General features: G+C 43.0%; 1 protein-coding gene across 1 annotated transcript in view; it reads right to left on the bottom strand.

Annotated features, from left to right (window-relative positions):
* Positions 1-24054, bottom strand: part of NDST1 (N-deacetylase and N-sulfotransferase 1) — a 1661305-nt gene that overhangs the window by 996649 nt on the left and 640602 nt on the right. The window lies entirely within an intron of this gene.

Genomic DNA, 24054 nt, shown 5'->3' with positions numbered 1-24054 from the left:
ATCCTAGCATGAAGCCTTAAAGTACACTGGTGGAGATAGGAAATAAAGGAAAGAATGTTTTGCCATTTAATTAACTGACCTCTATCTGACAGAAAACTATAAAACCATCATAGAGAATGCTGAAAAAGTCCTAACGAAGACAGATGGTGTAGTAGTTCATCATAAGAAACTATATCAAATGCTTTTGACAAATCTAAAAGCACAGCGGAAAAAATGTAGGTTACTGTCCCTAGCTTGGTTGATGGCACTTGTAAAGGCGTGAAGGGCTGAAGTTGTACTACAGCCTGGGTGAAAGTTATATTGTGTAGAGTAAGGATATGATTGCTAAGAAGGTAATGATACAGTTGTTCATAAATACATCTTCCAAAATTTTTATTTAATGTTGACAGTATAGCAATAAGCCTAAAGTTCAACAGTTCTGGGGGGGGGGGGTGTCTTCTTTGTGGAGTGGGATAATTACAACACTTCTTCCAAAGGTAAGGTACATATGAGTTTTGAATGCATCTATTAATTAGTACAGATACAGGATAAGCCATGGAATTAGTGGATATCCAAAGATTCAGCAGGAAAGTACAGTTTTGTACACTTACCATAAATGTAGATGTTCAAGTGTATTCACTGTTGCAGTCATCACATTTGGGTTATCTGCTTGCAGTAGCCATCAGTCGGCCTGATTAACAAAGTCTTGGGTCCTGCGTCAGTTGCTGTTTCTTCTTCCGTGATGTCAGGTCGTCAGGGGTATAAAACATGCAGCCGATGCCATGACATCAGTTTTTCTTGCCCCAGGTGTCAGGTGCCCCCCCCCCCCCAATGGGAAGCAATTAAATCTATAAATTAACAAGGCTATACCTCCAACAAAAAAGCAAATACACAAAAAGCCTTTGAGCATTGTAAAGGAGAGTAGAGTTATAGCCAAAGAAGTAAGCGGGCTGGAGGGAGGGTAACCAGGACTGCAACAATGAATACACTCGAACATCTACATTTATGGTAAGTGTACACAACTGTACTATGTTCTTCGTGTTTCACTGTTGCAGTCATCACATTTGGGTAGATTCCCAAAGCTAAGGATGGAAGGAGGAATTTAGACAGCATTACGACCAGCTATAAGGCCCTGCAAGACTGCAGTGGCAAAGCCAGCTCTGAATTTAGAGAAAATTAGCAGATGGTAATGCTTGGTAAAAGTATGTACAGAACTCCAGGTAGCAGCTTCTAGGATGTCCCTGGTAGGGACACCTCTGGGAAAGGCTGTAGTGGTAGATGCATCCCTGGTTGAGTGAGGTCTGATCCCCTGTGGGATAGGTTTTCCATGGTGCTTGTAGCAGAAATGAATGAAATGGCCTATCCACTTAGAAATGGTTTGCTTTGAAATAGCCTTCCCCTCTGCCCCTGCAGCAAATGCCACCAGCAGTTGTTCAGATTTCCTTTGAGGTTTAGTCCTGTCCAAGTAGAATCTAAGTTGTCTGTGCACATCTAAGGAATGCAGTATCCGTTCCCCTTTGTTCTGTAGATTAGGAAAGAAGGTTGGCAAATGAATGGACTGATTAAGGGCCACACTGGATACCACCTTGGGCATGAAGGAGGGATCTGTATGAAAGATGATGAAAGGCTCCACTGCCATAAGGGCCTGTAATTCAGATACCCTTCTTGCTGAAGTGATTGCTAAAAGGAAAGCTGTTTTCCAAGAAAGGAATTTTAAGTCTTTAGTAGCAGCTGGCTTGAAAGGAGGAAGAGTGAGTTTCTCCAATACAAAATTAAGTTCCCAGGCTGGTGTTGGAGCTCTCCTGGGTGGTCGTAAATTTGTGGCCCCTCTGAGGAACTGCTTTAGCAGTGGATGAGAGAAGGGGGAAGGTTCTGTGTTATAATGAGCTGATGTAGCTGAGGCATGAATTTTGATGGAGGAGACAGACAGGCCCTTGTGAAGCATCTCAGTTAAGAAGTATTGTAAAATCTGAGGTAAACTGGGCACTGCTGTGCTCATCCCTTGAGATTGGTTCCAGGCACATAATCTTTTCCATTTTTCAGCATAAGATTTTCCAGTATTAGGCCTCCTTGCCTCTAAAATGATATCCCTCACTGGTTTACTGAGGGATGGTAAAGGAAAGATTAGGTAACTAGCCAGGCTGTTAGGTTCAGTGTGTGAAGCGGAGGGTGCAGAATCTGGTTCTCCTGCTGAGACAATAGGGTAGGAGTCTGAGGCAGGTGCCATGGGGCCAACAGTGACACACTGCGCAAGAGGGGTACCAGTGTTGGTGTGGCCAGTCTGGTGCAATCAAAATTGTCCTTGTCTTGTTTGATCTTTTGTAGTACTTTGGAGAGCAGAGGCAGAGGAGGAAATGCATAAACTGATACATTTTTTCCAGCTGAAGGACAGAGCATCCACTTTCCAAGCTTGTTTGTGGGGAGTCCTTGTGCAAAATTTGTCCAATTAATAGTTCTGGGAGGAGGCAAACCAGTCTACGTCTGGGCTCCCCCATTTGCCTGACAACATGTTGAAAATCCTTGGTTCTAGTTTCCACTCATGTGGGTCCATGAGGTTTCTGCTTAGTTCATCTGCCAGTGTGTTTAGTTTTCCTGGCGGGAATTGAGCTTTTATTGCACTTGGTAGCTCAGGGCTGTGTTCCTCAATGCCATGGCTAGTCTGCAGAGGGGGTAAGAATGTGTACCCCCCCCCCTTCTTGTTTATGTACCACATAACAGTGGTGTTGTCCGTCTTTACCATTAATTGTCCTGGAAGAATGTGGTCCTTGAAGGCTGTCAGAGCATTCTGTACAGCTAATATTTCTTTATGATTGACATGCAGGTGCATTTGACTTGAGTTCCATTTGCCCTGACTGCACTTACCTGCCAGTTGAGCCCTCCATGCATAGTCTGATGCATCTGTTGTTAGGCTCTGGGCGGCAGGGGGTAGTGTGAATGGTAGTACCTTGTTTTGGTGGCAGGCCTCTGCCCACCAAAGGAACTCTAGGCGTAGGCAAGGTATGACAGGAATCATTGCTTCTAGATCCTGAGAATGTTGACACCATAGGCTTTTTAGATACCATTGCAGTTTCCTCATACGCAGTCTTGCATATGGAATTAGAAGAATGCAGGAGGCCATGAACCCTAATGCTTGTAGTATTTGCCTTGCAGATAGCAAGTGTTTTGTGGCCACTTGTTTGAAGTAGGTTGTCAAATGAATTTGTTTCTCTGGCGTGAGGAAAGCCATCTGGGAAGTTGTATTCAAGTTTGCTCCCAGGAATATAATTTGTTGACAGGTTACCAGGTGTGATTTCTTTTCGTTTATGGTGTACCCTAGACAAGTTAGCACCCTTTGTACAAAGGCCAGATAATTCAAAAGTATGTCCTGGCTTTCTGCCTGAATTAGACAATCGTCCAGGTATGGGTATATTTGAATATTTCTTTGCCTGCAAAATGCAATGACTGGAGCTAGGCACTTTGTGAATACCCTGGGCGCAGTAGATAAGCCAAAGGGCAGTGCGGAGAACTGATTGTACGTGTAGCCTGCTTTGAAGCGTAGGTATCTTCTGCAAGATTCCCTGACATGGGATGTGCAGGTATGCTTCCTTTAAATCTAGTGTTGCCAACCAGGCATCTTTGCCTAGCATAGGGAGCAACTGGTGAAGAGTCAGCATCTTGAATTTTGGAATCACCAAAAAGGTGTTGACAAGTCCCAGGATAAGACGCCGTGAATTGTCCTTTCTGGGTACCAGGAAAAGTCTTGAGTAGAAACCTTGTCCCTTTTCCTCTTCTGGTACCAAATGAATAGCCCCCATGTTTAAGAGAGAAAGTACTTGCTTTGGGGCCTCTGCCCACTGACTTGGGGGTAGATCTAGCCACCTGCTTAGTGTTGGTAACGTGTAGAAATTTAATCTGTATCCTTGGGACACTATATTTAAAACCCATTTGTCCTGGGTAATGAGTTCCCAGTTCTTTGCATGAAGAGCAATCTTTCCCCCCAAAGGGGCAGTCAGTTGAGAAGTGCTTGGAAGTTTTAAAAAGAAGCCATTGAGACAATTTACCATAAGGGGGAGTTTTATTACTCCCAGATTTGGAAGTGGAGGCCCCAACTGCTAAGTCCTGTGCGTACCCTGGGACTGAAGCCTGGGAGCTCTGCTGGATCTGGGGTTGGACTGAGAAGGTCTGGAAGAGGCAGGAAAGGACCAATTCTTGGAAGGCCAATGCCAATTAAACCTTGGAGGTTGTACTTGTAAAAAAACTTTAACAGTTTGCATAGATTTAGCTTTTTCCTCCATCTTTTTAAGAACCTCTGCCTTGTTGCCAAACAGGCAGTCCTGGTTTAAGGGAGCATCCAGTAATTTTGCTTTCACATGATCTAGCAAGGATTGCTCCTTAAGCCAAGCATGCCTTCTAAGTATAGACCCAGTTACAGCAGTCCTGCAAGATGCCTCTAGTGAATCAAAACCACATTGCAAAGTATGTTTTCCAACTTGTTCAACTGAATGCAGTAAATTCTGTAAATCCTTATTTTCAGCATAATCCGGAATCAACATAATTTTCTGCTTAAGCAGTCCAATAATATGCTGCTGATACTTTAACATATGAAACTGGCAGTTTAAAGCCCTAATGCCAAAGTTGCAGAAGTGTAAACTTTCTTACCTCATCTATCAAGCGCCCTGGAGTCTCTATCAGAGGGAGCAGGATTTTTAGCAGTAGAAGCCTTAATGCCCTTGGGTCCCTGTGAAATAGTCTCTGGATCTTCAATAGGATTTTTAAAAAGGAACTTGTGAGAATCAGGAACCCTGCAATATCTGTCAGGTTTTCTGGGAGCAGGAGGCAAAGAATCAGGGGCCAAACTAGATTCTGAAAAGGCATCATCAACAATGTCTAGTACAGGAGATATAGCTAAAAGCCTATGCTGAGACAAAAGTAAGAAATCCCTATGCCTCTATTTTGAATCACAAAAATCCTGGCTTTCCCAGTGGAAATGCTCCCTTAGAGTATGTAAGGTTTCACCAAAAGAAAAATCATCTGGAGGGGAAGCAGAGGGAATAGAGTCCTCTGCATCAGAATCCTCATAAGTAGATAAGGGCAAATCCAGATCATCACAAGAATCAGAAAAAACAGAATCCTGGTCAGAAGATTCATAAACAACTTCAGTCCTAGGTCTCTTAGAAGGGGGAGGTGGGCTTCCCCTGATTAGAGTTATAAGATGGCCCAGAAACTTCCCATACTCTGGAATAAACTACCTATCTATATCAAACAAAGCTTCTCATTAGCACTCTTCAAGAATAATCTTGATGATTGGATGGGAAATAGGAAATTCACCCCGGGGATCACCTCTGTGGCTCTGCTCGACAGTGGCACAGGAAAATAATTTTCTTGGGTGGCAAAAGCCAGGGTACCTTTTTGGCTAGGCTTGTATAGGCCCCACGGCTGATAGCCTAGTACCTACCTATGAACCTATGAAGATCTTCAGCCATTCTTATTTGCTTTTTAGGCAAAGATGCCTGAGCATGTGGCCTGGGCGTCGGTTTCTTAGGCATGGTTCGAGATTTTGGCCTAAATGAAAAAGGAGGCATCTGTTTAATATGCAAGTCTGTAGGCCTGAATACATCCTCAGAAGCCGGTGCCTACACAGTGGCTCCAGACCCATCAAAGGTAGAGACATCCGCAGGTTCCACAGTTGAAGCATCTCGCGGCATACCAGACTCCGAATGGGTCTTAGTAGAGGCCTGCGAGTCAGAAGTAGCTGGTATCAGGGGCTGCGAAAGCACCTCACTGAGAACTGGCGACTGGCTTAGGAGAAGCGTCGTCGGCAGCTTTGGTCCTCAGCAGTCTGTGTCTGTCTTTATCTTTGCATTTTTTCGGAATCCCGGTAGTCGGATGGCTGACCGACGACATTTCTGGATAATTAAACTGAGAAACGAAAAATTTAGAAGCGAAAATACACAGACGACGGACAGTGCGCCGATTAAATAAAACACAAAACTGACAGCAAGGTATGTCGTGGTCAGGGCCTAGGCAAGGAATACAATATGAATGAAAATCTTTGTGAAGTGTTTGCTTTCCACAAGTAATGCAATTAAAAACTTTTACTGACATCGGTAAGGAGCACGAAAAAGTTTCTCCAATGGGGTACTTGGCTTTAGTTGAAGACTTCGGTTCTGAAACTCGAAAATGAAAATTTCAGGAGCCGGCCGACCGGCACTTGCGAACTGCTTCTGCTTTGGGCACCGCACGGCAAGAAAGACTGATGTAATTGCGTTGGCTGCATGTTTTAGACCCCTGATGACCTGACTTCATGGAAGGAGGGACATCAACCGACGCAGGACCCAAGACTTTGTTAATCAGGCCGACTGAGGGCTACTGCAAGCGGATAACCAAAATGTAATGAATGCAACAGTGAAACACGAAGAACATCTGTACTATGTTCTTTGTGTTTCACTGTTGCAGTCATAACCTGTGGGAAAATTCTTAAAGCTGAAGAGAGGGGTGGTAGGATTAGTTAGAGACCTAATAATGGGAAAGGAGGCCCTGCAATACTGCAGAGGCAAACCCTGCCCTAGCCTTAAAGAAAAGAGAAAGGTGGTAATGCTTTGTAAAGATGAGGTCCACGTGGCAGCTTCCAAGATGTCCCTGATGGGAACTCCTCTCAGGAATGATGTGGAAGTGGTGGCTGCCCCTAGTGGAATGGGTACAAACAGACTTAGGGGGATGCTTCCCATGAAATCTGTAGCAGAAATGGATACAGTGCACTATCCATTTAGAGAAAGTTTGCTTGGAAATGGGCTTCCCCTCTGCCCCTAGGGCAAAACTAACTAGACATTGATTCATTTTTCGGAAGGGTTTAGTACGGTCCAGGTAGTATCTGAGCTACCTGTGCATGTCCAGGGAGTGCAGAATTCTTTCCCCCTTGTTTTAAGGGTTAAGGAAGAAGGTAGTTAGATGAATGGTCTGGTTGAGGGTTACATTAGATATCAACTTGGGCATAAAGGAGGGGTTAGTCCTGAGGGAAACCCTGTCTGCATGGAAAATGATGAAGGGCTCAATGGCCATCAGTGCCTGAAGTTCAGAAAAGTACAGTTGTGTACACTTACCATAAATGTAGATGTTCGAGTGTATTCACCTTTGTAGTCATTACATTTGGGTAATCCTGCTGGCAGGTTGCCCTCAGTCAGCCTGAATTCCAAAGTCTTGGGTCATGCATCAGCTGCCGTCTCCCCTTCCCTGACATCAGGTCGTCAGGGGTATAAAAGAAGCAGCCGATGCCATTTTCTTCAGTCTTTCTTGCCGTGCGGTGCCCGAAGCAGAAGCAGTTAGCAAGTGCCGGTTGGCCGACTCCTGAAATTTTCGTGTTTGAGTTTCAGAACCAAAGTCTTCAATAAAGCTAAGTACCCCGTTGGGGAAACTTTTTTCTTGCTCAAGACCAATGTCAGAAAAAGTTAATAATTCATTACTTGTGGAATGCAAATACCTCATAAGGATTTTCATTCTTACTGTATTCCTTGCCTAGGCCCTGATCACAACATTTCTGGTTGTTGATTTTGTGCTAGATTTAACCAACGCACTATTAAGCGTCGGTATAATTTTACTTTAAAGTATTTTGGTAGACGGTTTAATTATCGTAAAATGTCATTGGATAGCCATCCAACTACCGGAGCTTACAAAAAACGCAAAGAAAAGGATAGAGAAAAACAACCGAGACCCAAAACCGACGAAGCTTCTCCTAAGCCAGTCGCCAGTTCTCAGTGAGGCACTTTCGCAGCCCCTGACACCTGCTACTTTAGAGTCGCAGGCCACTACCGACTCCCACGTGGAATCGGCCATGCCGCTGGATACTCAAAGTATTGGAGCCTCGGATGCTAATCCCTCAGATGGGTCCGGAGCCGCTGAGCAGGTACCGGCTTCTGAGGGTGTATTCAGACCACAACATCTTTACATTAGAATGACTTCAGCTTCAAAGACAAAGACTTGTCAAATGTAATGACTGTAACACTGAAACACAAAGAACATCCCTTCTGGCTGAGGTGATAGCTAGCAAAATGGCAGTCTTCCAGGAGAGGAATTTCAGTTCTGCTTAAGCAGCAGGTTAGAAGGGAGGTAAGGTTAGTTTTTCCAGAACATAATTAAGATCCCAGGTTGGCATGGGAGGTCACTATTAAGTAATTCTGCTAGACAGTACAGGATAAGGAGGACAGAAGGTTGTGAGTAACTGCCCCCCTTCCCGGACTGGCACCAGGAGTAGAATCTTCTCCATTTCCCTGCATAAGGTCTTCTGGTGCTTGGCCTTCTGGCCTCTGTGAAAATGTCTAGGACCTGCTTGCTTAGCAGGGGCCCTTCCCTTACCTTGGGAGTATCAGCCAACCTGACAGCTTGAGAGTCTGCAAATCTGGGTGCAGCATTCCCTTGCTTGAGTCACAAGATTTGGAATCTGGGGTAGCTGCCAGGGAAGATATGATGTCAGGCTGCGCAGCAAGGGGTGCCAATGTTGTCTGGGCCAATCAGGGGCAATGAGGATGACGTTGGGCCCCTCCTCCCTGATCTTGATGAATACCTTGGGAATAAGAGGCAGAGGGGGGAAAGTGTACACAAAGAGGGAGTTCCAAGGAAGGTCAAGGCATCCATCTTCCATGCTAGGTGGTGATATTCCCTGGTGCAAAATTTCTTTAGCTGATGGTTGAGGTGCGAAGCAAAGAGATCAACCTCTGGATTTCCCCACACTTGAGTGACTTGCACAAAGATCCTTTTGTGATGCTGCCATTCATGGGGGTCCATAACGTGTCTGCTTAAGTGGTCTGCCAGGGTGCTGTTGATCCCTGGTAGGTATTGGGTTATTAGGTGTAATCCCATGGAGGAGGCAGTCAGCCAGAGGTTCATGGCTAGCCTGCACAGAGGGTAAGATTGTGTCCCTTCCTGTTTGTTGATATACCACATTACTGGTGTCTGTTTTGATAAGGAGAACTCCTGGCCTGAGATGGGGCTGGAAGGATGTCAGAGCCTTCTGCACTGCAATAATTTCCTTCTGGTTGATATGCAAGGGAAGGTGCTGGGCATCCACAAACGACCTTGGGTTCACCTGCCTCCTAGGTGGGCATCCCATGCAATGTCTGAGGCATCGGTGGTAATGGACTGGATGGTGGAGCGGTGGATGAAGGGGAGACCCTGGTTCCTGGCACATGCCCCTGCCCACCAGAGGAACTCAGCCCTTATACAGGGGATCAGAGGGAGAGAGGTCTTTAGAGGCTGTGAGTGTTGGCACCAAAGCTTCCTTACATACCACTGAAGTTTCCTCATGTGTAGTCTTGCCAGAGGAGTCAGAAGGATGCAAAAAGCCATGTATCCCAAGGCTTGCAGGAACTTCCTTACTTTAAGGTGACTTTTGGACACCAGCTGAATAAAGTAGAGCGGCAGGGAGCTCTGCTTTTCTGGGGTAGGAAGGCCATTTGGGATGCTGTGTCCAGCAGAGCTCCCAGGAAAATAATCCTCCTGGAGGCAATCTGCTTTGATTTCTTCTCGTTGACGGTGAACCTCAAGGAAGTTAGGAGGGTTTTGACAAAGTGTAGGTCCTGGAGCAGCTTGTCTTTGCTCTCTGCCTGGATGAGGAAGTCGTTCAGATAAGGGTAAATCTGTATCTTTTTCTGTCTGCGAAATGCTACGGCCAGGGCCAAACATCTGGTGAAAACCCTGGAAGAAGTAGATAAGCCAGAGGGAAGAGCAGAGAACTGAAAGTGCTGAGAGCCTGCTCTGAAATGCAGGAATTTCCCTGCAGGACTTCCTTATGGGGATATGGAGGTATGCATCTTTTAGGTCCAGGGTCACCAACCAGGCATTTTTGTCAGCATTGGCAGTAGCTGCTGCAGGGTTAGCGTTTTGAATTTGGGGACCACCATGGACAGATCCAGGATGGGGCGCTAATTTCCCTCCTTTCTGGGAATGAGGAAAAGCCTGGAATAAAAGTCTTTGCCTGCTTGATCTGCGGAAACGGGTTCTACTGCCCCCTGGGCTGTCAGAATTTGGACTTGCTTTAATGCCTCTGCCCACTGAATGGGAGACAAGTCTGGGTACCCTCTGGGAATTAGAAGTTTGCTGAATTTGAATTTGCATCCCTGGAAAATGATCTTTAAGACCAATTGGTCCTTGGTTACAGACAGCCAATTTTCTTTTAGAGGGACAGCCTTCCTACGAGCTTTTGGGTGAAAAGAGGGCAGAGGGGGTGTAGGGAGTCATTGGGAGTTTTTGCCACAGACGGATGGCTTAGAACTCCCTGCCCAAGGGGCAGATGTGGTCCATTGCTTGGTTCTTTGTTGTCCCAGCTGTAGGGACCTGGGTGGCCTGTCCCTGTGGGGCTTAGCTTGCCCCTGTCTACTGGGAACAGGGAAGGACCAGTGTTTAGAGGGAAAGTTCCTGTTGAATCTAGGAGGTTGAACCTGAAAGAAATCTTTAACTGTTTGCATAGACTTTGCTTTATCTTCCATTTTTTTAAGCACCTCTTCTGCTTTTTCCCCAAACAAGCGGTCTTTGTCCAAAGGTGCATCAATTAAATTAGACTTGACGTGACCAAGTGGAGACTGTTCCTTCAACCATGCATGTCTCAATGACAGATCCATACACTGCTGCCCTGCTAGCGGCTTCTAGTGCATCATATCCACAGTGTAAAAAGTGCCTAGCCACTTGACAAGTAGAGTGCAGTAAATCTGCTAACTCCTTAGAATTGCCACAGTCAGGAAAAGTAGAAATCTTTTGCTTTAATAGTTCCAAAGTGTGCTGTTGATATTTTAACATATGGAACTGACAGTTGAAGGTTGCAGAGGTGTAAAGCTTTTTACCCCATCTGTCCAGAGCTCTGGCATCCTTATCAGAAGGAATAGGGTTCTTTGTAGAACTAGCCCTGGCTCCCTTGGGGCCCTGTGTAATGACCTCTGGGTCTGCAGCAGGATTTCTGTACAAGTATTTTTGAGTGTCTGGTACTCTGTAATACCTGTCTGGCTTACTAGGAAGCAGGAGGGAGGGCATCCGGGGCTAAACTGGATTCAAAGAAATCATCATCCACCACTTCCAAAACTGGGGGGTTGGCAATGGGTATGTGCTGAGGAAGGTCTAAAAATTCTCTTAGCCTTTTCTTAGACTGGGGGAAATCCTGAGATTCACACTGGAAATGCTCCCTGAGGGTGTGGAGGGTTTCCAGAAAGGAGAAGACTTCTGGTGGGGAGGCAGAAGGGATGGATTCCTCTGCATCTGAATCCTCATAAGCATTAAGAGGTTGTTCCTCTTCTTCTTCTTTTGGCTTTTCCCAGTTAGGGGTCGCCACAGTGGATCACTTATCCGCTCATGATTGGCACTGGAGTTTTACAGTGTCGAGTTGCCAGCCAGGCACCCAACCTTTCACAGAAGGCACACACATGCACGCACTCATGCCTATGGCCAATTTAGAGTGTCCAATCCACCTAAAGCATGTCTTTGGGATGTGGGAGGAAACCGGAGCACCCGGAGGAAATCCAGGCGACCACAGGGAGGACATGCAGACTCCACACAGAAGGCACCCCAGCCAAGAATCGAACTGGAGAACCTCTTGCTGTGAGGCGGCAACGCTAACCGCTGCACCACCGTGGCCGCCCAGGTTGTTGTTCCTCTTCCATGTCAGAATAATCTGATTCCTCAGAATCTTGCTCTGTCAAAAGTTCAGAAGAAGGGTGCCTTTTCCTTTTAGAAGTAAAGGCCTGACTGCCCCTGATAAGGGAAATAAGATCCTCCCCCACCTTAAGCATCTGGGCCTGGGGTGGAGGGGCGTGTGTAAGATGGTGACTAGAGGCATATTTCCTAGGGGTGGCCTGGCTTCTAGGCCCAAGAGAAGTCATTGGTCTGAGAGCAGCTGTAGATGGGAGAGAAGACATCGGTTTCTGACTGGAATCAGTAGTGTGAAAGACTTCCTCAGAAGCCGGTGCCTGCTTAGTGGCTCCTGACCCAACTGAGGCAGAGACAGCCAAAGGCTCCGAAGACGAAGAAGAAGATTTCTGTGGCATACCGGACTCTGAAAGGGTCTCGGTAGAGGCCTGTGTAACAATCGCATTGGGCATCAGGGGCTGCGAAAATGCCTCACTGAATTCCGGAGTACTGATGACCTGCTTAGCGGAAGAGTCGTCGGAAGTCTTTATCCCTACACTTTTTCGGAGGTTCTGCAGATTGTTGGCTGACCGATTCCATATGAGAAGACGGAGGTTGAAAACAGCTGTCTGCAAAAAGAGCTCTCCGACGAATGGTTCTCGCATTAAAGAGGGCACAGAACGGCAACGGGCGACGTCATGGTCTGGGCCTAAACAAGTGACACATTATGAATGGAAGTCTCAGTGTGGGATTTGCTTTCCACTGGTGAGACAATTGTTAACTTTTTTGGACATTGGTTAGTGCAAGAAAGAGAGACCCACAATGGGGTACTTAGCTTTAGATGTTTTCAGCGGTGATCCGAACTCTAGTAGCGACCGACCGGCACACTTGTGAACTGCTTCTGCTACGGGCTCTACGGCAAGAAAGACTGTTGTAATGGCGTCAGCTGCCTTGCTTTATAGCACTAACGACCTGATGTCAGTCTACAGGCGACTGCAGCTGATGCAGAAAAACAATGACTCTGGTATTCAGGCCAGCCGAGGGCTACCACAGCAGGGATAACCCACAGGTGAGAACTGCAACAGTGAAACACGAAGAACATCATGGGTATAGTAATTTGGTTACAGTAAACAAGAGTAGTTTGGGATTAGTTCTATAAATTGGAACTATATTTTTCCCCCAAGTAAATGCAGGGAGTTTAGGAAAGGGGGCATTACACTGAGGAAGACCTGGGGTGGGATGAATATCACCAAAAGTTGTAAATTCTGTAGTAGGAAGGGCTGAGTAGAACAAGAGATTTTGTTTTTATTCATAATTTATGCTGCAAGAGTGGTTGGCTATAAGTGGTTAGTTGTAGCTTTATTTTGTAGAAAGTGGCAAGGATGCTGAGAATTTTATATTTGAAAGAAATGGAAATGTGAGGTGTTAAACAGATTAAATGCTATGTAAATGGCTGAAAGATTAGAGGTTAGATGGATAACAGTACAATTTGGAGTAAAATATATATTCTGGAAATTGAGCGTGACATGAGGCTGTGGGACAGCAGGAAGTGTGTTAGATTAAGGACATCTGGGGGCATTTTCATGAAACTAGGAAAGTTAACATTAATATAGTGAGGAACTATAAAGGGTTGAGAAGATAAGAGGAAAATTATGAGCAGAAGTAAGATAAAATCAATAATGAAAACAAACAGAAGCAAAGATTAATGAAATCAATAGATATGAAAAAAGCAGTGAAAATATGAGTAAAAATATGTGGAGAGATTATACAGAAAGCAGTGACAATATTAATACAAAGAAATACGATAAGGAAAATATAACAAAACAAAATGGATAGAAAATGTGTTTGTGATTAGTTAAGAGAAAGAAGTACACTTGCCCATGAGCAGCTTGTCCTGGCTTTAATGTATGGTTTTCTGACCCATGAGCAGCTTCTTTAAACTTTCTCTGCTCTGCTGTTTAAACCTTTTCTTACCTCAGCTGTCAATGATTACTTTTCTTGGGATAATATCTCCATCTGTGAGCCGATCCCAACCTTCTATGCTCACCCTCACTACACGCCCCTATCTTACCCATTTCCCCCTACCCCCTTACTGAAATTTATACTGCATTTATATCCCCTCCCCTTCCTACTAGCCTAACCAATCATTGCTGCTACCTTACTATTCAGTCACATTATCCAAACACTTTACAATCTTATGTCAACGCACCTCCACACTTATTCTTCTCTACTGCTCCTCATTTAACTTACTCTATTATTATAACATTATAATCTATACTTTTAATTATTTTTTTCTCCATTTATAATATTCACATTCTCGTCCTCAGGAAGGCCTTCAATATTACACTTCCTTTCAGAATACTGACCCAAAATGTAATTCCCACAAACCTTTTATTATACACATCATCCACTTATTCTCTTCCTAATACTTCCTCTAATTTACAGTTTCACCCTACTACGTCATAGTTTATTCTACATTTCTCTGACTATACTCTATTAAAATCTTACCTTTCTCCATCCCCATAATAAGGGCCCCCTGCCTGGTACCTCCAGTAAATCAATTCCACTCATCTCGCCCTTACATTCATCCCTTCTCATTTAACATCTTTTCCTTTTCATTCAACTATAAGCTCTCCTTAACTACTCCACAGTCTTCTCTAGTATACTTTTGTATCTTGTCTCCACTATTCATTTTATGTCACCTTACTACACACCATGGTATACTCACACTTTATTCAGATACACACACTACCAGTCACCCTACCTATACTCAGACTAAAGCACCCTTCATACCCATTTCCTCAAATTTGTTTAATGTACAACCTATTCACCTTCATTAAGTATAAAACATCTAACCATTCAGTTCACTTTGACATAACCTGGAATAAATGCATAAATTTTATCTCTTCTCTTCTGTAAGAACACTCTGTGGTAACATTCACCTCATCCCCAGTCCTTCAGTCTCATCCACGCCATCCTCCTCTGCCCTTACCCCCTGTACAACAACTACAAAACTTTTCCTTACCTCCCAGCATTCTAAATAAAGCTGCAGATCTACAAGCATGGTCTCTTCCACATTCACCAAATATCACTGTTATTACAGAAAACGTCACTTAAACACCATATAAAAGATTCTGAAATCACATCCCCTAGTTACAATAAAATCCGTGTGACAGACTACGCAAAAAAGGGGGAGGCACTGCAATTGCATATAATAACTGTCTTTCTCACACCTCAAAACTAACTTACCAAGCTTCAAAATGAAGAACTTCTTATCTCTCTTCTCAATGTTAATTAACATAAGAAGCTATGTATAGATGCCACCAGGTAATAACATTAGCTTATTAGAAGAAATTCTTTGCTATGTAACTACAAATATTACTACTAAAGTCATTACCTTAGGTGACAATGTTATCTGTGACATCTAACACCCCAACTACTAGTCTTAACTTGTATGGGTTCAAAGAGCTAACCTCTTCTCTTACTTGAATCAACAAATCCAGCCATCATCCATCCTCAGCCCCCTTTTCCCATTTTGCACATTGGGTCAGGGTGTCACTTCAACCGTGACAATCATCTTGACTCTAGCCCTGCAGTGGTAGTTCAGTCATACCACTCATTCGCGCGCACACACTCACCCACCTACGGCCAAGTTTAGAGTGTCCAATCCACCTACTGCATGTCTTTGAAATGTGGGAGGAAACTCACGTGAATGCAGGGAAGACATGCAGACTCTGCACAGAAGGTACCCCAGCTGAGAATCAGACTGGAGAACCTCTTGCTGTGAGGTGACAATGCCAACCACTGCACCACTGGAATCGATTTGCAAAAATGTTATCCTTGAATGGATACTTGTCTCTGACCCCAGCAAGCATGCTAAATCAGGTTTACTACCCGATTACTTTAGTGACCATTACCCTGTATTCGCCAATGCAAAAATAACCCACCAGCTAAAAAAAATCCATATACATAACTACCAAAAATCTTTCTAACTTTTATCCTGACACTCTCAGTTTAGAAAAAACCTTTAAACTGTCTCCACTCAAAGCCCTACACCTACATAAACCCATGAAATGCAACAACAGATTCATGAATACTTTAAATATACTTGCCCCTACCAGAAATAAGAGTAAAAACTACTCAAACCCCCTGGCTGAGTCATTCAACTAGAATTCTCATGCAAAAAAGCGATAAAGCATGAAAACAAAACCCTCAAACCTTACATCTGCACAAACAGTTGCATAACCTCACCAAGAAGCAAATAGACAAAAAATATATATTACACAGACCCACAAGCTAAACACAAAAAAGCCAAAAAAATTCTGGAGCTCAATTAAGAAAATTCTTCAACCTGCCTCTCCTTCCTCACCAAACCTCTATCCAGACTTATTCCCCTCAGAAAAAGCTACCAAATCTAACACTTTATCTACATCATTGCCTCTCATGTCTCCAGCTCTCATCCAACCATTTAATCAACCACAAAACTCTACTAATCCTGACATTCCTGCCTTTAAGCTCAAACCTGTCTCCACATCATATATTAGACAGCTTCTAAAGAAACTGAAATCCTGTTCTCCTCCTCCTGATGATCCCCTGCTGAAAACTTTAAGCTTGCATATCCAATCTCAATTCTCATCAAGAGATCTATTCAGACCCCCCATGTCACTTGTCCTTAGGGGAAAAATTATTTATTATTCCTCTCTATAAAGGAGGCAACTCTTCTGAAATCTCTTACTTTAGGCCAACTGACATCTTGTCCCCAATTTCAAAGATCTTGGAAAGTGTACTCGTAAGCAACTCATTCAGTACCTCTTAAAAATGCTCTCAACCCCAACACCACATGGTTTTTGAAGAGGACACAGCACCACTACAGCTCACCTCAACTTTTCCAACACTATTAATAAGGATAGAGACCAAAGTAAGTTTCTCTCTTTTGTTTTTGGGTGGTGCAGTGGTGCAGCAGGTAGCGTTGTCACCTCACAGCAAGAAAATCTCCGGTTCGATTCTTGGCTGGAGTGCCTTCTGTGCGGAGTCTGCATGTCCTCCCTGCATTTGTGTGGGTTTTCTACAGGTGCTCCTGTTTCTTCCCACGTTACAAAGACATGAGTCTAGAGCATTTCTCCCCGGGCCTCCCCTGAAAATTGGCTTTGTTCCAAGTAGGACTTTACCAGTTAACAAATGTTAAATAAATAAATAAAAATTTTCTAGATCTCTCAAAAGCCTTTGACACAGTGGCACATGAGAAACTTCTAGATCAAATGTCCTCTTTAGGTCTTTCCAAACTGACTCTTCTATGGCCCTCTAGTTATCCAACTGAAAGATCTCACTGTGTCAAATGGCTCTCCTCTCTTCTAGTTAAAACAGGTGTTCCTCAAGGCTCTATTCTTGGTCCACTGCTCTAACGTTTTCATCAATAACCTATATACCTCATATCAGAAAAGTTTGCCTTATTCAGTATGGAAATGACTCAACTCATCTGACAACCCACTACAACTACAATCCATGACACAAATGCCTTCAAATCAGTTGAACTGTAGCTACAGTACATCAAAACCAACTTTTACTTAGTCCCAAAAAAGACTAAACTACTATTATTGTTTCTGAGTCCCATGTCAATGCTCACAGCAACTTCCACATTATCTCTCTAAACATTACAGCTACTGAAGTAGTTCCCATATAAAATTACTTGGACTTACCACACATGATCTTCACATACAAAACTGTATAAAAGGCTTTGTCTGTTATACAGAGTAAAAAATACCTTACGCCTTCTAGTACAATCACCCTAGTTAAATCTTATCTTTTACCTTCTCTAAGTCTCACCTATTTTGACTAACATCCAGATCTCAAATCACAAATGGAGCAATGATATTAGATAGCTAACTTGCCAAATAAAGCTCACCACTGCTCTGCATTACAAGCTCTCAAATGGTTAGAACTCCCATATCAACTAGTTCATACACAACTTCTAACTGATAAAATAATACATAGCCCCGCTACCTGTTCTTCTACCTCTTCAGTACTTCATCACTATCTCCCAAATCATCCACTGCACTCTCAAGACAAAAAACCTGATTGAAATCTATAAACCAAAATAAATGGGACAAAGTTTATACTAACAATGTATAATGAATGATGGAACTCTTATCACAAATTCAATCAGAATTATATGTAGCGTTCATTTATTTAAGTCCTCTCATGGCTATGCCCATGCACCTCACCTGCATGACCTACATCAACAAATACTTCATATTCAAACTACTTGCTCATCATACTATTTACCTGTACCTTGCAACACCTGGCCTCTCCCCATTCTTGGGGGGGGACATATATTTTTTCCTAGCATAACAGACTATACTTCTAATACTTTTGTATATGCTGTCATATTTAACTACCATTTGTTTCTTACTTTGTATTATTACACCACTGGGGTCTCCTCATGCCCTATGTATTCCACTGTAAAATTGTATGTATATATGCTTTTTTTTTTTTTTTTTTTTTAATTTTGAGGGTATCTAACTCTCTGGAGCTTTTCTCCCTGGGCCTCCAGTGAAAATGTGTATTTATTACCCAGTCAGAGTTTCCGGGTAAACAAATATCAATAAATAAATAGAGAGAAACACAAAGTAGTAAGAACTGGCTGTAGAAAAAGAAAAAATAGTAGCACAAAATTATATTTCAGTGAGCTTAAATTATAAGAGTAAAAAAGTGAAGCAAAAGTGGACTCTGAATAAAAAATGTTAAGACTTAGTAAGCAGAAACAGAGATAACAGATTTTATCCGACATCAAATGTATTAGCTCTAGCTATGTGTGGGGCAGTGTAAGTTGGCTCGTTACTCAAATGAGATTCATTTTTAACTTAATTTTCTATAGAAAAAGCAATAAGTAGGTAAATAACTTCAATGATTGACAGGGAAATGTGCAAAGCGAGCATGAAGTAGAATGCATAAATGTAATGACACAGGGAGAGGCAGTGGAATTGGAGGCATGAGGGGAGCGAAGAAGTGTTTGTGCATGCTCAAAATAATTGGCTTTCACTAATAACTCATTTAGCTCCAGCTCCAAGAAACGGTAGGTTGTTGTGTCTTTCGGCTTAGGGGTTAGGGGTTGCCACAGCAGAACTCCGGTCTGCTAATGTTTGGTAGTGGAGTTTTACGTGCCGAGTTACCAGCCCTGACGCACAACCTTCAACGAAGGTACGCCCATTCACGCATGCCTCCACACAGAAGACGCTCTAGCTGAGAATCGAACGGGACAACATCTTGCTGTGAGGCGACAATGAAACGGTAGGTATAAAATTAATTTTTCTTTCCCCATAAGGACAATAGAATCAAGTACTATGATTAATTAAAGTGGAGTATGACAAGATGTACACTGGCTGTTAACACAAGTCCAATGTAGGGGCAAAATAGTATCCATTTAAGACAGATTAAGCATGCATGATATTAATTACAGACCTCAGACCTTCCCAGTATAACTATTTAAATACACACTAGGTAAAAAGTACTACAAACTGTGTATATATGCACAAGTTCATAGAGTGGAGACAACCTAGCAGTGCATGTACTTTTTTTTTTTTTAGGGGAATGAAAAGCTATCACTGTGGGTTTCAGAGTAATTATTATAGCTACATACGGGAACTGTACAGACTTTCATTTTTCCAGTTTTCTGACTCCTGAAGTTACTCCCTCCCATTTGATATTTTGTTAAAAGCTGCATTAACGCCTGTGCCGCATAACACAAAAGGAAATTATGTAACAATAAGGACGTGCTTAAACTAAAGGACAGTACACATACATAAAACTAATAATTAGCACAAATAATAAGCAAAGACCACCAGAACTAAGGAAAATAAGGAAAGGAAGACAAAAAATAGATGGCAAGGCAGAAAGATTGAAATTAATGAGAAACAGAAGAAAGCTGAGGACAGACACAGTAGAAGGAGGAGGCAGTGTTAGTTCAAATAAAGGGTTGAAATTGTACTGGTAACAGATAAACAATCAAAGATGAGGTAAAGAGGCCATATTAGAATCAGACTAGGATGAAAACATAAAGCCTAAGTGTGAAACAAAAAATATGTAGAGAGATCAGTTAGCTAGAAAAAATACATTAACAGTCACTTTAGAGAAAGAGAGAGAAAATGTGTTCCATAGCATCATCCTCAGCACGATCAAATAAAGATTTAGAAAGTGCAGCTGTGTAAGTCAACCTGCCATAACAGTAGATGTTCAGGTAGATTATTGTTTTAGTAGCCTAAGCTGTACAGTTTATATCTTGTCAAAGATATGACAAACTATCAGTACTAAAATTCTTGCAACTTGGGGATAGCAGTACAAAATCAATGGTTAGGGTGCCAAGAGTGCAGAGCTTTCCTGCCACAGAATGAGGAAGGCTATATCCCTAAGAAAAGGAGTAAGCTAGGAAAAATATTAAAAATATATCTACATCTATCTATATGCTCACGCGCACACACACAAACACTATCCAACACTGGCAAAAAAAAAAATGGCATACAAATTCCGGGATGGAGAGAGGGCACAGCTATTGCTACAATAATCTTTTCGAACATCTACTGTTAATGTAAGATCACTGGGATCTTGGGAAACACCAGCCAACTGGTCAAGAAAGCACAGCAATGCCTCCACTTTTTAGGAAGCCTGAAAAAGCTAAGCTTCCTCCTCATATTCTCTTCACCTTCTATAGAGGCGCAATAGAGAGCATCCTCAATTGCAACTTCATAGTGTGGTTTGGAAGCTGCACAGTTACAGAAAGGAAGACATTACAAAGAGTGGTGAGGGATGCAGAGAAGGTAACAGGTTCAGTCTTCCATCGATAAAACATCTTTACTCTGCAAGAATCATCAGAAAGGCCACCAAAATAATACAGGACAACACGCATCCTGTGCATGGACTGCTTAACCATGGCATCTGGCAACTGGCATCAGGCAGGAAATACCGCAGCATCTGTTGCAGGACCACAAGATTCAGTAACGTTTCTACCCTACTCTGAGTAAACTTCTGAACTTGGTCACTAGATCCAGAGGTCTGGACACAAGTCAATTTTTATTTATTTGTCCAATATATACTTACATATATTCTAAGTAAGTACAATATTTATTTATTGCACCCATAGTCGGTATTATTTAACTCACCCAAGTGCAATATTAGACAAGTAACTTGGACATTTCAATCTGTAGTGTGTTTTGTATTACTTTAAATAGGGCAGTTACTTTAACTTAGGGGAGGGTATTCTTTTCGTATAAGAGTGTTGCTTAAGGTCTCTGCTCTTTCTTGCATGTACTGGGTAGTATTGTATTTGTTAGTTATGTTTACTCCTCTGCCTGTATGTGCCATTCCACTTTTCTTGATAATCTCAAGAATTGAGCTGATGCACGAAATTTCATTTAGGCTACACGTGTGTAGTTCTAAATGACAAAGTTAACTTTTGACTTGCACAAATGTACTGCGCTCATCATTGTTCCAGCAGACTAAGCTGTATGGACAGAGTAGCGGAGCTTATAAAGCTAAAACATTGAGGGTCCAGGCACTCCTGGAGAATGGTCCTAGCAAAATTTGCCATAGCTCTATACAAAGAATATAGTTTACAATGTTTTGTGAAAGTATGAGCAGAGGACCAAGATGCTGCTCGCAAACACTTCCACCCCTTTCAAAAAAAAAAAAAACAAAGAAGCAACAAAAACCCTGGTAGACTGGGCCCTAGCTCTACCTAGAAGTGATATGTTACAGTGAGAACAAAAAAAGGTAATAGCATAAGACAACCACTTGGAAATTGTTTTGACACTGACTGAGCCTTTTTCTTACCCTTATGGGAAAATCAATAACTGACCAGGATTCCTGAAGGCTTTAGTACTGTCAAGATAGTATTTGAGCTGTGTACAGCCAGCGTGTGCAACACTCTCTCTCTCCCTCATTTTTACGTTCTGGAAAGAAGATAAGATGATGAACAGTTTGACTAGATATAAACCCTGAAATCACTTTAAACATAAATGAATGGTTTGTTCTCAAAGATGCCCTATATTTATGCAAAATGACATAAAAATAACCCACCATAATAGCCTGCTGTTCAAATACTCTCCATGTAGAAGCTGGAGCAACAAATAACACTGCTTTGCAAGTTAAGAGCCTCACTTCATCTTGATGAGCGTGTTCAAATGGAGAAAGTGTTAATATGTCCAAAACAAAATTAAGATCCCCCTTTGAGAAACTACTTGACTTCAGACTGGTTAGAAAGGGACATCTATGAGCAGACAAAGTAGAAGTGTTCAAAACACAAATATTGACAGAAGAGTATGAAAAGCCACAGGATAGTAACTCTCACAAACATTCTAGAACTACTTATTGGCCCTAGGGCCTACATAAGCCTAGCCAAAAAGGTACCCTAGCTTTCGCCACCCAAGAAAATTATTTTCCTGTGCCCCTGTCGAGCAGAGCCACAGAAGTGATCCCCGGGGTGAATTTCCTATTTCCCATCCAATCATCAAGATTTTTCTTGAAGAGTGCTAATGAGGAGCTTTGTTTGATATAGATGGGTAGTTTGTTCCAGAGTATGGGAAGTCTTTGGGACTCAGGAATCTATCCTGCCAGAATGTTCTGTTTATTGCAGTGACAAGGTTTAGGTCCCTAGAGAGTGTAGCTCAGAGGGCTTGGGATTTCTTTAAGTGGAGCATGTCCAACAGCTCTTGGTTTGACATAGCTTTGCATGTTATGCAGAGATCGCCTGTGAGTAGGCGATACACAACGGAGTAAAGCTGGAGTTTTTTGAGACTGTCTGCATAGGGCATCTGTTTGAGGCGGGAAATCCTCTTTGTGAGGTATTTCTGCAGCCTTTTCAGTTGTTGTAGATGTCTTGTGACGAGTAGAGGGAACAATTATCTCTTTTTCCTTGGATGAGAAACCTTTTGTGATGAGGTGTGCCACGTAGAAGGATTTCCTGACAACTGTGGCGATGTGATTATCAAAGGAGAGACTACTGTCCACCTGTGTCCCAAGTTCTCCTATTATACTTTCGGTGTTAAGTAGACTACTGCCTATTTGGTAGTTCATCGGAACAGAGTTTTTACCAAAGGGGATGACGATGCACTTTTTGGCATTGAGCTTTAGGCCATGGCTTTGAAACCAGGCATCTGTCTCAGTGACGCCCTTTGGTAGGATGCCCACATCATTAAGAGTTTTGATTATGGCTCCTAGTTTGTAGTCATTTGTGAACTTCATTAGCCAAAGGCCTTCTGTGTTAGCCTGTACTTCAGAGACGTAGATACCAAATAGGAGAGAACCCAGGACTGAACCCTGTGGTACTCCACTTGTCACTGGTCTAAAGTCGGATTTGGAGTCAGCTACTTTCACAGTGTGGGCTCCGTCAGTGAGCCAGTTGGCAATCCATCTTGCGACATAGATATTTATACCTACTTTAGTGAGTTTATCTATAATTCCAGAGTGGGGGATGGTGTCAAAAGCCTTGGCGAGATCTAGATAGGCTGTGTGAACCACCTTACTCTCATCTACGGCTTTGGTGACTGCTTCAAAGAAGTCTATCAGGTTTAGGAGACGTAATCTGCCTTTTACAAACCTGAACTGGGCAGTCTCTAGGTTAAGAACCTGTCCCTCCAGCATGTTCTGTTGATTGTGGTAAAGAGGTTGAGGTCTCTGGAGCATGTGGTGCGGAGGGATTGGGATTTCTTTAGATGCAGCATTTCTAACACAGCTGGGTCAGACATGGCTTTATAAGACAAGCAGAGATCGCCTCTAAATGGGCAATATGAGACAGAGACAAGTTAGTTTTTTTGAGTCTGTCCATATAGGACAAGTGTTTAAGGCCTAGGATCCTCTTTGTGAGGTTCTTTTACAGCCTCTCCAGTTGTTGCAGGTGTCTAGTGAGGTACATGCCAAATGGGGCATTGTACTCGATGACTGGCCTAATGAGGGAAGAGTAGAGGGAGACAATGACCTCTTTCTTCCTAGATGCAAAACTCTTAGTAATGAGATGTGCCACATAGAAGGACTTTCTAACCACAGTGGCAGTGTGGTGGTCAAAAGAGAGGTTGCTGTCAACCTGTGTTCCCAGATCTCTTATAACGGCTTCTGTGTTCAGTGGACAACCATCGATGTGGTAGTTCATGGGAACTGGGCTTTTCCCAAAGGGGATGATGACACATTTTTTGGCATTGAGCTTAAGGCCATGGTTCTGACACCAGTCGTTGGTCTCAGTGAGGCCTTTCTGTAGGATGTCAACATCACCTGAGGAGTTAATAATGGCTCCCAACTTGCAATCATCTGAGAACTTTGTCAGCCAGAGTCCCTTAATGTTGGACTGGACTTCTGAAGAGTAGATACCAATCAGGAGAGGACCTAGGACCAATCCCTGTGGGACTCCACTCATGATTGGTTGGCAGTCTGACTTGGAGTCAGCTACTTTCACACTTTGGGTTCTATCTGTGAGCCAGTTTGCAACCGAACTAGTGATATAGGGGTTGA

This window comes from Protopterus annectens, chromosome 4.part0 (genome assembly GCF_019279795.1).
Source record: "Protopterus annectens isolate FY-2018-M chromosome 4.part0, PAN1.0, whole genome shotgun sequence".
Lineage (NCBI taxonomy): Eukaryota > Metazoa > Chordata > Ceratodontiformes > Protopteridae > Protopterus > Protopterus annectens.
This window is presented reverse-complemented; position numbering and strand designations above follow the sequence as displayed.